We start from the raw sequence: 14,328 nt of genomic DNA on the forward strand, positions 1-14,328 counted from the left end.
CGTTGGGTTATTTTAACCCAGCCAGTTGGGTTAAATCTTTGACCCAACATGCTGGGTTGTTTTATTTAAATCAACTTTTGCTTAAAAATTACATTGATGGTTTAAAACAAACCCGAAATGTTTAAAAATAATAATAACAAAATCACAGAGAAATACTCGAGGCATCAGTAAGAATCAATAGTTTTATTAAGGATCAAAATGCAAGACAAAAGGAATTCATAAAAACATGCAATATGTTATGCTCAATGAACAATAAAATGGCATATAAAACACTTTGATGAAATGTATGTTTATACATATTTAAAGAAAATTAATTTCAATAAATTACATTAGTTTAGATTTTAACATATACATTTAACAAGGTTATTAAAGTGGCACAAGTAAATATAAATAGTTAGACAACTTAACACTTCAAAACACTATAAAAAGTATTTTACTAAACCCTTGTTAATAGAACCGCATTTATATGTTAAAATATAAGTCTATGCACAAGTTTTCTATAAAAAAAGAAATAAACAAGCGTTATGGATGTGAAAAAGGGACACCGTAACTTTCCTCTTCATATAAACTCACAAAACATTTTAAATAGTGTTAGTTCGTTCGGTTTCAGCACTGCTTAACCTAAAATATCCACGGAGCAGTCTTACTAAAGAGGATTCTTTTCCTGGGAGTTGTAGACAACAGTGTGGCGTGCACTTTTGGAATTGGATGTCCAGCAGGAGGGTTTCTTTATCAATTTGTTCATCTATAAAGAGAAAAAGAGACAAGAGAAGAATGTAAGGAAACTGGCCTATCCAGAGCACAATGGATTATAATAAACATATAAAGAAGTACATTAACATTTTACCTAAATAATGTTTACCTTTAAGCCTGTTATGAAAACATCCAAGTTCCAGTTGACATTCTCTTGAATAGAATGATCCATTAATATTAGCTGTTATTCTGCACGCTGTCAGTGGGGGAAAAAAGAAGAGTGGGATCTAGTACAGAAAGCGAAATACAGTCTTAAAAAATAATATTATAAACGTTAAAACAACCCTTCACTAATTCGACACACTCGGGAATAAGTATAAGTCTAAAAAGAGCAACAATTGTTCGTCTCATATACCCAAAATTAACTATATCGCATTGTTAGTCACTAACGTTATAAGAGCCAGCGGCTATTCCCGAAGCAATGGCCGAAATAGAGCTGCTCTCCACGGAGACACGACCGCTGACAGCCTGAAGCTCACACCTCCGACAGCGTCTTAACAAAATCTCAAAGAGGCGTTATGTTTATATATAAATCACGTATTTGTGTTCTTAACAACAACATTCTCGTCTAAAAGACTCTTAAATCTAAGTTCCGTCACCGAACATTAGCGGTATTTATAAAAAAAATGAGCTGGATGTTTGCTTTTGACACGACGCTCTCGTGTCGACCTTAAACTAATATCAAGTTGCGTAAGTTACTGAACTAAATTCCTCACACAAGTCACACATTTCAGAGGAAATGTTCACCAAAAAGGAAGTTTAAATGATTAAAAAGCTGTAAATTAGAACAACGTGGGCATAACGTTACAGACTAGCTATACAAAGCTAACGAAGCTAGATTGTAACGTTACTTTCAAACCTAATGCGAACAGCCGAATTTTGCATACTTTTGCATTTTTTTTACAGTAATAGTTTTATACATTAAAAACTCGTAAAACATACCTTTTATTCTCCGAATAAGAGCTTTCCGAGATGAAGTGGATCAAAATGCCCGCGAAGGTAAAGTTTGTCTGATGCGTAGAGGAGTGGGAGGGGTTTACTCTCTCAACTGTCACTCAATTGGACCAGACTGGTAACCCAGCGTTTGGGTTACTCAAAAAATGACCCAACACTAAGAAAATAACCCAACAAAATGACCCAACAGGCTCAACCCAGCTGTTGGGTTAAACAAATAACCCAGCATTTTTTAGAGTGTACCAACATTGAAAAATATAGAGCGGGAATGCAGGAAATTTGAAGTTTTAGCATTGCAATGCTACCGTAGCAGCGGTACACCATGTAACCCTATAGGAAACTCATTCATGAAAAATAGTGTGTCCCATAGCACTTTAAATTGCAGTGCCAACAGAAAAGTTGTCTGGCATGTTAAGATAGAAATAGTGGGGTAGAAGAATGTTGGCGGTAGTATAAAAGAATGATAATATTTAAATAGCAGAACAATATCCAAATCATAATATCTACAATATCTACATTATAATATTTAATAGAAATACATTGATGAATTTTGAAAAATGTTCCCATCAAAAGTAGGCTACATAAAACACACTATGATGTTTGTTTAAACTTCATTCAATTTTGTTCAATGTTTATTCCTCAGGTCAGCATGAGCGTCTTGAAAACCCAGACTGAGGCTGATTCTGATGAGGTCAGCAAACTGTTTTAAATGATATTTTCCTGAAACAGAAATGTGGGCTTTTGTGTGAGCCTCACGCGCTACATATCGGTGCAGCAACACTGAGTCCTCTATATTTCCACTTGGTGCCTGATGACTTATGTGGCCAATTTGAGAGACGGTTTACACAAACTGCATCCATCCCTGATTGTCAAGAGAAGTGTCAGACTTCACTTTGGCAGAGGGTGCTGATTTTGTCCACAGCAGGGGAGAGCCCGATGTCCTCACTTGGACTCAAGGGTAAGCCATCTATAAGAGCGAATAACACTTAAAGGCTTTCAACATCTTCGCATAAAATAAGCATGACACTTTTCGCCCCCTTTTACTGAAGGTCAACAGAAAGCAGAGTGACGTTAGTAGGCTGGTTGAAAGAACCTTGTCACACGTCAACATCATCCACCCACAGATTTCATGGTAAAGTGTTTTAAATTGTATAACCTTTCAGGGAGTACATGTGTTGATCACTTTATAGCACAGTGATGACAAGTCTATACTTGGCCACATGTAAGAAAGTGGAAGGTGGGGAAAGATTCTGTGAGATAGCAGACCTACCATCAAATACCTGTGCATATGTGTGAACAGGCTACATGTGACAGTGTTTTCAACTCCACCAACCCCCTTCTCAAGACTTGAAAAGGATGCCCTGAATGCCCAGACCTAGTGAAAGAGAGCTTCTTAGTAAATGGTATATATACGCATTTATTAAGGGACACACTGTTCAGTTTTACATTTCCTGACACCATGTCACCAGAGGGAAAAAAATCTTAAGTACTGGCTTTCCTTGACATGCAGAAAATATATTTATTTGGTGCCCTGCCAACACTTTGTCTGAATGTGAAATAGAAATTAACTGGGAATTAACAATGTGACAGGATTGTTTTAAACTCAAGTCACTCATTTCACAGACAAAACAATGATATTTGATTAAAAATAGAAAAAGTACTTACACACTATATAATAACATGATTTAAAGCTCCATGATCTCCATGAAGAAGGATTCTAACGGAAGGTCCAAAATGTCTTTGTGTATAAATCACATTAATGTACTGAAGACACTTCAACAAATCAATAGTTAGCAAGATACGCCCGCTGACTAAAACATAATCCTTGTTTTAGTAGTAGACACTGCTTTCCCAGCAACACATCTTGCAAATAACAAGTTAACTTATTTCACCTCTGCATCTCCCACACTGAAACTCACTCTGCATCTGAACTTGGAGGCATATCTGACTGTTTTTGACCCCACAGTTTGGGATCCAACAGAGCTTGTCAGCTTGAAAATGCAGGGCGGTTTGGATGGCAGGGGAGGGCAGGCCGCACGAGGATTGCAGTCTAGCAAAACAGTTAAGACTAAAGCTCTTGGATAAGAGAGCTTGGCTGGGTACACATGGGATGAATGTTCCTGTGGGAGACAGATGTGATAGATGGTGTTGAAAGAACCTTCTGAGGCAAAAACGACATGCAACAGTTATCACAAAGCTGCTGAGAGGCAAAAGCCACACTGGATAACAAAAGTGTTGAAACAATCAGGGTTGTGGATTTTGAGATAGTGCTGTGATCGCCAGTGCATGCTGGCAGACTGACGCAACAGCAGTTTTGGAAGTAAGGAGGTTGAAGTGGTTAGATTTTAGCCTGGGAACATGTACTGTACAATGAATTTGCAATTCAAGCAATGAGGTTTATCGATGTATCAATCGCTTAACTCTTTACATTACAGTTTACATTTAATAGTCAATAAAAAAATAAAAAAATATAACCAGATTTCCCTTGATTCCTTCTGCTCCTGTCATTAAAATAGTCCACCTGAATATACACAGTGATCCAATCTCGACTTCTAGCGACAAAACATGTTTCAGTATACTTGAATAAAAAATGCTTGTGTTAATTTTACAATTGTGAACCTGGCACACAGCAAGACCTAACTACATTGAAGAAAGTTTGTACTGATGACAGAACTGATATCATGTGTTCAAAGACCTAACCACAAATACAATATAAGAACGTTGTGAATGTTGTGTGAACAGCTCGGAAATCTATTTTAGAATGATTAAAAAAAAACGCTTTAATTGAAAAGTAATTTATTGATGACTGTAGATCAGCGATAGACTCCTAATTTTTATTCAAAGCCTTTGTCAAGCAATACCGAAATGTCTTTAAATTATCATAATTTGGGAGAGATCAGCATATATATATATCACTTGTTTACATATTTTTAATTGACTCTTATTTGACTCTTTTCGTGTCACACCTTAGATATATGCTTATTTTCTTTTAAATACTAAAACTTTGGTACATGTGATAGGTCACTCTTTGTATTTACACACATCATCTGTAAACTGTGCACAGTAAATTGAAAAATAAAATGTGTTGGTAATATGCCATTCCAAGTATAATATGGTGAACAAGAGATGGAACAAGGGTTAAACAACGGCTATATTTTAAAGAAATTAATAATTTTACAGCACATTTAATTAGATGTCTTTTTGGTAGTCGATGCCAAAATTACAAATTGATCTTATCATTGAGGACAGTCTATCCTTAGAGATGGAAAGATATTACCTGCTGCCATGGCAATCCCTTTGGCCAAGCCTTAAGATCCCTGGTCACAATAAGAAAAATTATTGCTCTGTGGCTTTGGGAGTAAAACCCCAATGTGGGCATGTGCATTTTTACTCTCAGAAATGTTAATAACCTTTACCTTACATGAAATTTTGAATTTAATGTTTATATAGGCCTAATCAAGAATGAAGTTTTGGCTTGAGCATGAGATGCAGGTCACAAATACATTATATTTATGTTATTTTATTTATTTTGAAACAGCAGAGAACACTCTGCCTTTTCTGTCAATGTAACAATTTATTAAATGTAGTTGTGTTGTTATTTTCTATTTACATAAAATTAGCAGACCTGTTGTCCGAACGATTTTGTAATTTTGCAATTTTGACCATATACCATATATTATAGAAATAATTGCATTTTACTGCAATTTAACAGGTTTCATGAGTGAAAGTGGCTAATGAAAGTAATGACAATGCAGTGATGAATAGACGTTTTTTAATTTTAATTCGTTATTCTCGGCAGCAACTCATATTTGCCTCCGTTATTGATTAACATAAGATTTAAGTGGCTCGCCCATGGTACAGTCATAAGTTCTGCCCTGTCAAATAAAGATATACAGGTACTGGTCATATAATTAGAATATCATCAAAAAGTTGATTTATTTCACTAATTCCATTCAAAAAGTGAAACTTGTATAATGTATACATTCATTCCACACAGACTGATATATTTCAAGTGTTTATTTCTTTTAATGTTGATGATTATAACTGACAACTAATGAAAACCCCAAATTCAGTATCTCAGAAAATTAGAATATTACTTAAGACCAATACAAAGAAAGGATTCTTAGAAATCTTGGCCATCTAAAAAAGTATGAACATGAAAAGTATGAGCATGTACAGCACTCAATACTTAGTTGGGGCTCCTTTTGCCTGAATTACTGAAGTAATACGGCGTGGCATGGAGTCGATCAGTCTGTGGAACTACTCAGGTGTTATGAGAGCGCAGGTTGCTCTGATAGTGGCCTTCAGCTCTTCTACTCACAATACCCCATAGATTTTCTATGGTCAGGCGAATTTGCACGCCAATTAACAACAGGGATACCATGGTCCTTAAACCAGGTACTGGTAGCTCTGGCACTGTGTGCAGGTGCCAAGTCCTGCTGGAAAATAAAATCTGCATCTACATAAAGATCACTGACTGTGGAAACTTTACACTGGACCTCAAGCAACGTTGATTCTCTGCCTCTCCTCTCTTCCTCCAGACTCTGGGACCCTGATTTCCAAAGGAAATGCTAAATTTACTTTCATCAGAGAACATAACTTTGGACCACTCAGCAGCCTTTTTGTCTTTAGCCCAGGCGAGACGCTTGTGACGCGGTCTGTTGTTCAAGAGTGGCTTGACACAAGGAATGCGAGAGCTGAAACCCATGTCTTGCATACATCTGTGCGTAGTGGTTCTTGAAGCACTGACTCCAGCTGCAGTCCGCTGTTTGTGAATCTCCCCCAAATTTTTCAATGGGTTATTTACATTTACATTGACATTTAGGCATTTGGCAGACGCTTTTATCCAAAGTGACTTACATTGCTTTATCCTATACATAGGTATTTGCAATCCCCTGGGATCGAACCCACAACCTTGCGTTGTTAATGCAATGCTCTTACCACTGAGCTACAGGAAAACATACAGGTTATGTTTCACAATCCTCTCCACGGTGTGATTATCACGATTGCTTGTACACTTTTTTCTACCACATCTTTTCCTTCCCTTTGTTGTACCCCTGAAAAGGGGAAGATGATTAAATGACAGAAAACTCGCAATCGCTGTTTCTCCACTGCAAGCTTTATGTAGAAACTTTCGTAATAATGGACATTAAACAGTTCTTTTTTAAATCAACCTCATTGACATCTTTCTCAACATACATTCAACAATTTTTACAGTACACATTTAAATAAATGAGTACACTTGTTTATAATAAGCTATTTGAAAACCATACTCTATAACAAGTATACAAAAAAATACAATAAAGCATTTAAGATTTAAACATTAGGCATTTACAGTTACCTGAGAATCAACTCTTTTACATATTTCTCTTTTTAGTTATAAATGAGTATTAACTATATGACAAATCAATCATAAGCACGTAAATTCACTATTTCAGCATCTTAAATTCTCAATTCACCTTTCATACTGTATACATGCACCTTTGTTACCAAATCAACACTTAATAAACAAGATTACACCTTAAATACACAGATCTCTGAAATATTGAACATACTCGAGCTTCGCACCACATTATATAGGCCTAACAAACTTTCAAAGTATTGACTGATTATTATACTTCATACCTGAAAAGGGGAAGATAATTAAATGACAGAAAACTCGCAATCACTGTTTCTCCACTGCAAGCTTTATGTAGAATGGAGAAATCTCGCGAGCTCTCCCCCTAGTGTTCACGCAGACCAGAGCTTCGATCGTCCAACATATCGTGCCAATTAACTGATCACGGATAAACTCAGAATAACCATTTACAACATATTTATATTTAAATACTTTTCTACATATTCAAAATAGCAAATATATATTTAATATATAATATAACTATATATTTCATTGTACACAGACTTATGCGTTTTTAAAATACACATGTTCCTTTTTCAATCTGTCACACCTTCGCCTCTCTATGAGCTCTGTGAACAGCCAGCCTCTTTTGCAATGACCTTTTGTGTCTCGCCCTCCTTGTGCAAGGTGTCAATGGTCGTCTTTTGGACAACTGTCAAGTCAGCAGACTTCCCCATGATTGTGTAGCCTACAGAACTACACTTAGGGACCATTTAAAGGCCTTTGCAGGTGTTTTGCGTTAATAAGCTGATTAGAGTGTGGCACCCGGTGTCTTCAACATTGAACCTTTTCACAATATTCTGAATTTCTGAGATACTGAATTTGGATTTTTCATTAGTTGTCAGTTATAATCATCAAAATTAAACGAAATAAACAGTTGAAATATATCAGTCTGTGTGAAATGAATGTATACATTGTACATGTTTCACTTTTTGAATGGAATAAGTGAAATAATTTGATGATATTCTAATTATATGACCAGCACCTGTATATCACAGCTCAAAACACGTTCACACGGCTATGTACATTGATGCAAAATCTGACACACGGCTATACTTTTGTTGCAGTTGTTTGGATAATAGAGACATTACACAGAACACTACAGATTTTGAGACGCCACCCTCAAAAGAAAAATGCTGGATTTCTTCCTTCACTGTGGTAATCTTTGAATGTGGGGGGCAGTGGCATAGCCAGAACAGAGACTCTGTGTGTGCATTTGAAAAACTGGGTGTGCCACATTTATTAACAGATTCAAGTGCAAAAAAAACAACTCTGCATGTAACGTTACAGAATACGCTGTGCTGATGTGTAAAACTAAACTCGCCACATATACATACAAAACTATACAGTTTATATTTATATAAATGATCAAATATGACTATTGATTACATTCAGCAACAACAACGGCAATGCCATAACACATGAACAGTACCGTTAATAATGCCTCAAAGGGGGAAACGGAGTGGCCTGACCTTGAATGCGTCAATTATGTCATCTGGGTCCAGTGATTCTGTGAGCTCTCGTTCAAACATCAGCAATGAGATGCTATTTAGTCTTTCAGTGAGCATAGTTGCTCTGTTGCTGGTTTTGATTCGATTTACTGATGAAAATAAGCGCTCCACGGAACAGCTTGTAACAGGCAGTGTGATAAAAACGCGTAATAAACTGTTCACGTTTGGGAAAACGTCTTTATCACACGAGTCTAAGACTTATATTGAGGATGGGTACAGGTGACTGGCATTCAACTTTCGTTTGAGCAGTTGCACAAACACCTTAAGTTCGGGACCTTCAACACCAAGTCTATATTGCTTTCTCGGTACCTGTATTGTTTCCAGCTGGTCAAACGCATCTGATCTGGGCAGCAATGATGCAGCAGCTTTCATGATTCTATAGCTAGCAAGGTTCAGTCAAGGACTCTTTTTTTGATAATTATGCGCGGCAAGCGTCTCACAGGGTGCTAGGGTGGGGTCACTAGAGTCAGTGCCTGTTTGGGGAATGCGGTTTGGTTGACAGTCCGAATGTTTTTTACCCAAATAATTAAAATGAACAAATATTGTAAGTAATCAACAATAGCTCATCATTTTTGTATTAAAACCCTTTCACACGTAAGTTTAACATTTTCAGAATGACTCCCTGGCGTGAGCTTTTCTTGACACACATACCAAACAAGAGAAAACTCAAACCCTGTTGCACACCGTTGCAAACCGTCTCCAGGAAACATGTCGTTCAACCCGGAAACCGCTGCAAAACGTTGCGCATGACTGATGTAGGCCTATTGCCTTTACATCATTTTTCGTTTTTATTCAAAATATTCACAAACTTGTTAACTATGATATGAAATATCTGGTATTCCAATTGTCAAATATGTGTATATGAATGCGTTTTGTTGTTTAAACACTTTTATAATGATCTCGTTAGTTGAGCATACTGTTATAAGCGGCGCTCTCGTGTTTGTTTGTGTCGCATTGACAGCATGTGAATTTAAATGTTTGAAGCCTAAAATAAACATTATGTGATTGAAAGCACTGTGTAGTTGTGATATGTGAGAGGATTGAGTAAGTCTGCCAGCCAAAGCGCCGAATGTTCTTATCACACCGGTGTCGTCGTATACGCGTCAAATGGTTAACTTAAGAAAATATGCATTTCATTTTCACGTCACTGTGTGGGGGTGTCTTGCAGATAGATTAACAGTGAAAAGAGGATTCAATGATCTTTTCAATAATTGATTATTGAGGAGAGGGTCACAATAAATCACAACTGCCACTTCACTAATAATGCTGTGTGTGATAAATGGCAATTCAAAAAAATCTGTGATTCAATTATGCCTCAAATGAACATTAATTAATTTTCCAAGCAAATATACACGCCGTTACACTACGGCAGATTTGCCCCTCTGCAAAGATCAGTTGCCTAAATTAAATATTTTTTTCTGAGGGACTTACAATGGTGGATTTAATTCTGCACTGTAACTGTTCATAGGAGTTAGGATTTAGAGACAGGAAGTCAACGATTAATAATAAAAATCCTGTTAGCATCTCTGTTTCTCTCGAGGTATCGATACAGGGCCTTGCGTCCGTTCTCGCTACACTCACTTTCAGCCTTAGGACTCTTTTGGCAGTTGATATGGCCAGCATTAGTGAGAATTACTCACGCTGTTATCTGTTGCCTGTGCCAAACTCCTGCCTCTGTGAACAGACTCATACTATCTCGCAGCTTCCCACCTCCACCTTATCAATCCATTTGTTTTGGATGAATCATCTTTATCTGAAGCGCATAGCTTATTAAATGAAGACTGAGGGTGATGGCTATTTCTGTGATGTATTGTTTTCCATGAGGCTCAGGTAGTAAAAGAAGCACAGTTCTACATGAAAACACAAAGGAAATGCTTTCGATGGTACTCTAATTTCTACTTGCCTAAATGTGTCAAGACAGACTTATGTTTTTTTATGCAATGCAGGCAGTGATGTTTATGCTTTAGTTCAACATGAAATCAAAACCTGATTTGGTAACTGTATGTCCGAGATTGTATTGTGAATGATTCCGTTTTTACTTCTGAACGCTTCTAAAGTGTTTGATATGTATTTTATTAAAGGGGTCATATGGTGCGAATAAGTGTTTTTCTATGACTATGATGTACTATAAGTTGCCCATGCATGTATTAGACACTTCAAATTGCAAAAATTAAAGCGTCGGAATAAAAGATGCATTCTACCTAAAAGCAAATGCTCACCCAGACCTGCCTGAAATGCCTCATGTAACCACAATGCAAATGCAGACACGAGCGCAGCTTATTAAATCCTAATAATCAGTAATAATTTTCCAACTAGAGGCAACAAATTTCGTGTTTAGAATGTCTTTGTTGAGTCGCGACGAGACGTTGCGTAACACTGGTTGATCAAGAAGAGCAAAAGCGCTCGCGTAATTTATTATGTTAACTACTTCTATCATCTTAGATTTAAAAGGTAAAATACATCGTAGGTAAAACCTTTTCACTAAATGCATGCCAGTTCAAGAATCTAAAGGCATCTTATGCGGTCTCACTGGTGCTTGCGGAAGCGAATAGCCTTTATCAGAGTGTGAAACTGTAAAACAGTGCACGATTGAGACGGCCAAAGCATTTGAAGATGATAAAATGGCCAAGAACTTTGTCTTGCCAAACGGTAACACGTAGAATTTCTGACATACAGTGTCAAATCCAAGAAAAACTGAAAGCTCCTAATCTTTGCAAGAACGATTACTTAGAAATTTGATGTAGAAGAGGAGCTGTTAAAGTTGGTATCATAACATGGACTTACATAGGGAGGGGATATTTTTACAGCTGGTGTTGCTGATTGAGCACCAGCAAGGCAAGGAAAAAAAATCTGGATTCGCTGGGTTTCTTCAGAAAAATGCTGTTAACTGTCCAGCACTCCACTGTTAGTCGTTTTTTTCATAGTGCATTAAATGAAATGAAACATTGTGTCATGGTCAGTAATAAAATGTTCTTTGTTATAGGAGGCCCTTTGTGTGAAGATTCTTGACTTCAGTCACGTCATGAATGTAGTAACAAAAGTCACTAATCTTATTCGAGGCGGAAACAGGGCACTCAATCACAGGAAGTTTACGGCCTTTTTGGATGAAATCAGTGCTACTATTGGGGATTTACTGATGCACCCTGACATCAGATGGATGAGTCGTGGAAAGTGTCTTGAAAGATTCTTTGCGCTGCGGACGGAAATCTGTGTGTTTCTGGAGGACACTTTCAAATCAGACTCTAATGCTTACTGCAACAAACTACGGGATCCAGAATTTCTTTGCGATCTTGCGCTCCTCCCATATAAGACTGCGCATTTGAATAATCAAACACACAGTAACAAGGACGGTCTCATGCTGTTTCAGATCTCTATGGTCATTTGAATGCATTCCAGCTTAAACTCATCCTTTTCATAACGGATTTTCGTCTGATCCGGTAAATTTGACACACTTCCCTGCCTGCGAGGAGATGTGTAAAGATGCTCCCGAATGTGAGTTGTTTTTTGCAAAGTACAAAAAAGACATTGAAAGTCTACAAGAGCAATTCAGAATTCGCTTCCAGGACTTTCACGTCATGCAGACTCGCATAGACCTCTTTGCAGACTGTCTGAACGCAGCTGTCATTGAGCAGCCTGGGGAGATGCAGCAAGAACTATGCAAACTTCAGTCCGACCCCTTCTTCCAGACAAGGCACAATGAAAGAGAACTTGAATTTTGGAAACTGCTACCTGAATCCCGTTTTCCACTCCTCAGAGATTTTGCACTGTTTATGCTAAGTATGTTTGGCAGCAATTACATCTGTGAAAGAAGCTTCTCAACAATGAAGCACATCAAACAAAAGACAGAAACAGATGACCATCTCTTTCAGCTACTGCAGGTTGGCTGTACAAACTTTCAGATTGATATTGATTCAATTGTGCACCAGCAGGAGAGGCCACAGGTATCTCATTGAGACTATTTGCCATTAGGGACATTGTCAGAAATTATCTATAAATGAATGTGTTTGTAGAAATGCATGCACTGAATTGCTCTTATATTCAGTATTTTATTGCTATTTTAATTTATTTTTAAAGGGATTTAATAACTCCCTTTTTCCCAGTTAATAACTGTTTTATATAGCACTTTTAACTGTTCTCTGAGGGTAGTATAAGAATGTTCTCTTGGCCACTAATCAAAAACAGGGTCTTAGTACCTTTGTGGAAATGCAAGATGCAACATTGAGCATAACTGCACAAGTTTCATATTTAAACTCATCAAATTCATTGTATATTGAGTTCCATCAATAAAAAGTATATAAAACGTGTCTCTGGATTAATACAGTTATCTGGCCCTCTTGTATTAAGGAGAAAAAATGCTGGCCCTCATCATTATGAAAGTTGCTCATCCCTGATTTAATGGGCGCAGTGGGTTACTGATACTCAGACGAAAACAAATCAGAGAAACTTGCGTTGTTTATGGGAAATGTTCAGAAAAAAGGAAAATTCCATTCTCAAGGACCGTATGAGTATGTTTGCGTTTATTTCATGGTTTTACCTAGTTTGAGGAGACATTTGGATTGAGTTCTGCAAAAGGGAAGAGACTCTTCATGGACACATTCAACTAACTGGACACTGTTGGTTACAATAGCATTTCAGGTCAAGAACAAATCTATCGATTGCTTGGAATGAGTGAGCAGAACAAGAGGATTACAAGCACAAAAAGAGCCAAACACAAGCACACAAAAAAAGCCAAACACAAATAGTGCAATTTACTGTAACTGCCAAGTACCTACCTGCACATTAATTCACACCAAGATGGAAGCTTAAAAAATACTAATTGCGGATTCCATCCCCTTCAATTTTACCTTTTGTTTGTCTTTTTTAATAACACTTCATGATAGCCTTCACCGTCACAATACAACCAGGCAAGCATTTCCCAGCATCCCTTGGAATCTTGACTTGACACCATCCTTGGTTTGACCTTTCCAATCAGGTTTTAATCAACAGCTACAGCGCATCAGTGATTTACTCTCTGTCGCTCTCTCTCTCTCTCTCTCCTCAGTCCAGTGGGGTAAGAAAAAAGAAGCAGCATACTGAGGCATGTTGACACAGTTTTGATTAAAAGGCAATTCTGGGACTGCACGGCGCAGATGAAAAAGCCTTTATTAATGGGATAATAAAAATGATTAGCCATTAAGGAGGACACGGTTAATATAACAATCTTGTTTATATTACAAGAGATGGGACACAACTCCTCTCCTGTGGACATCAGATACAGTATGTTGTGCAGGACACAAATCCCAATGGAGTGTGTTTACAAAGCCTGATACATCCCTTCCTGTTGAATGAACACCATATGAATTGTATCAACTCAGGTGAGCTGGATATCTCCTTACTGCTAAAAACCATGACCCCATGTACAGGTTAGTGTATAAAGACCCCACAGGACACCAAACAGACAAAAAAAGTGATGCCCATGTTTATTTGTGTTTTATTGAAGCCAAAAATTTATTTGTGAGTGTTCTCTCGGTTTTGTTTTTTCTCAACCCTGCTTTTGGAAAGAGATAGCAGTCTATGTGCTCTCTCTGTGCATCTTTGTCTTTCCATCCAAAGTGTTAATTCATTCCTGTACAGACTGCATCAATATAGGAATCTGTAGCAGTTGATATTCAATTCAAGTCAAGGAATCAATTTTGACTTTGATTTGATATTTTACTAGATCTCTTATGACCG

At 37.3% G+C, this 14,328-nt stretch overlaps 1 long non-coding RNA gene across 1 annotated transcript; it reads right to left on the bottom strand.

The window, feature by feature from the left end:
- Window positions 1-564: 564 nt before the first annotated feature.
- Window positions 565-1,687, bottom strand: LOC130426497 (uncharacterized). The gene is made up of 2 exons (XR_008907186.1): window positions 863-1,687; window positions 565-745 (listed from the first exon to the last, which is right to left on the bottom strand). It is a non-coding gene; the product is annotated as an uncharacterized LOC130426497 (long non-coding RNA).
- Between the last annotated feature and the right edge of the window lie 12,641 nt (window positions 1,688-14,328).

The sequence above is a fragment of the Triplophysa dalaica genome, chromosome 1, assembly GCF_015846415.1.
Source record: "Triplophysa dalaica isolate WHDGS20190420 chromosome 1, ASM1584641v1, whole genome shotgun sequence".
In the NCBI taxonomy this organism is placed as follows: domain Eukaryota; kingdom Metazoa; phylum Chordata; class Actinopteri; order Cypriniformes; family Nemacheilidae; genus Triplophysa; species Triplophysa dalaica.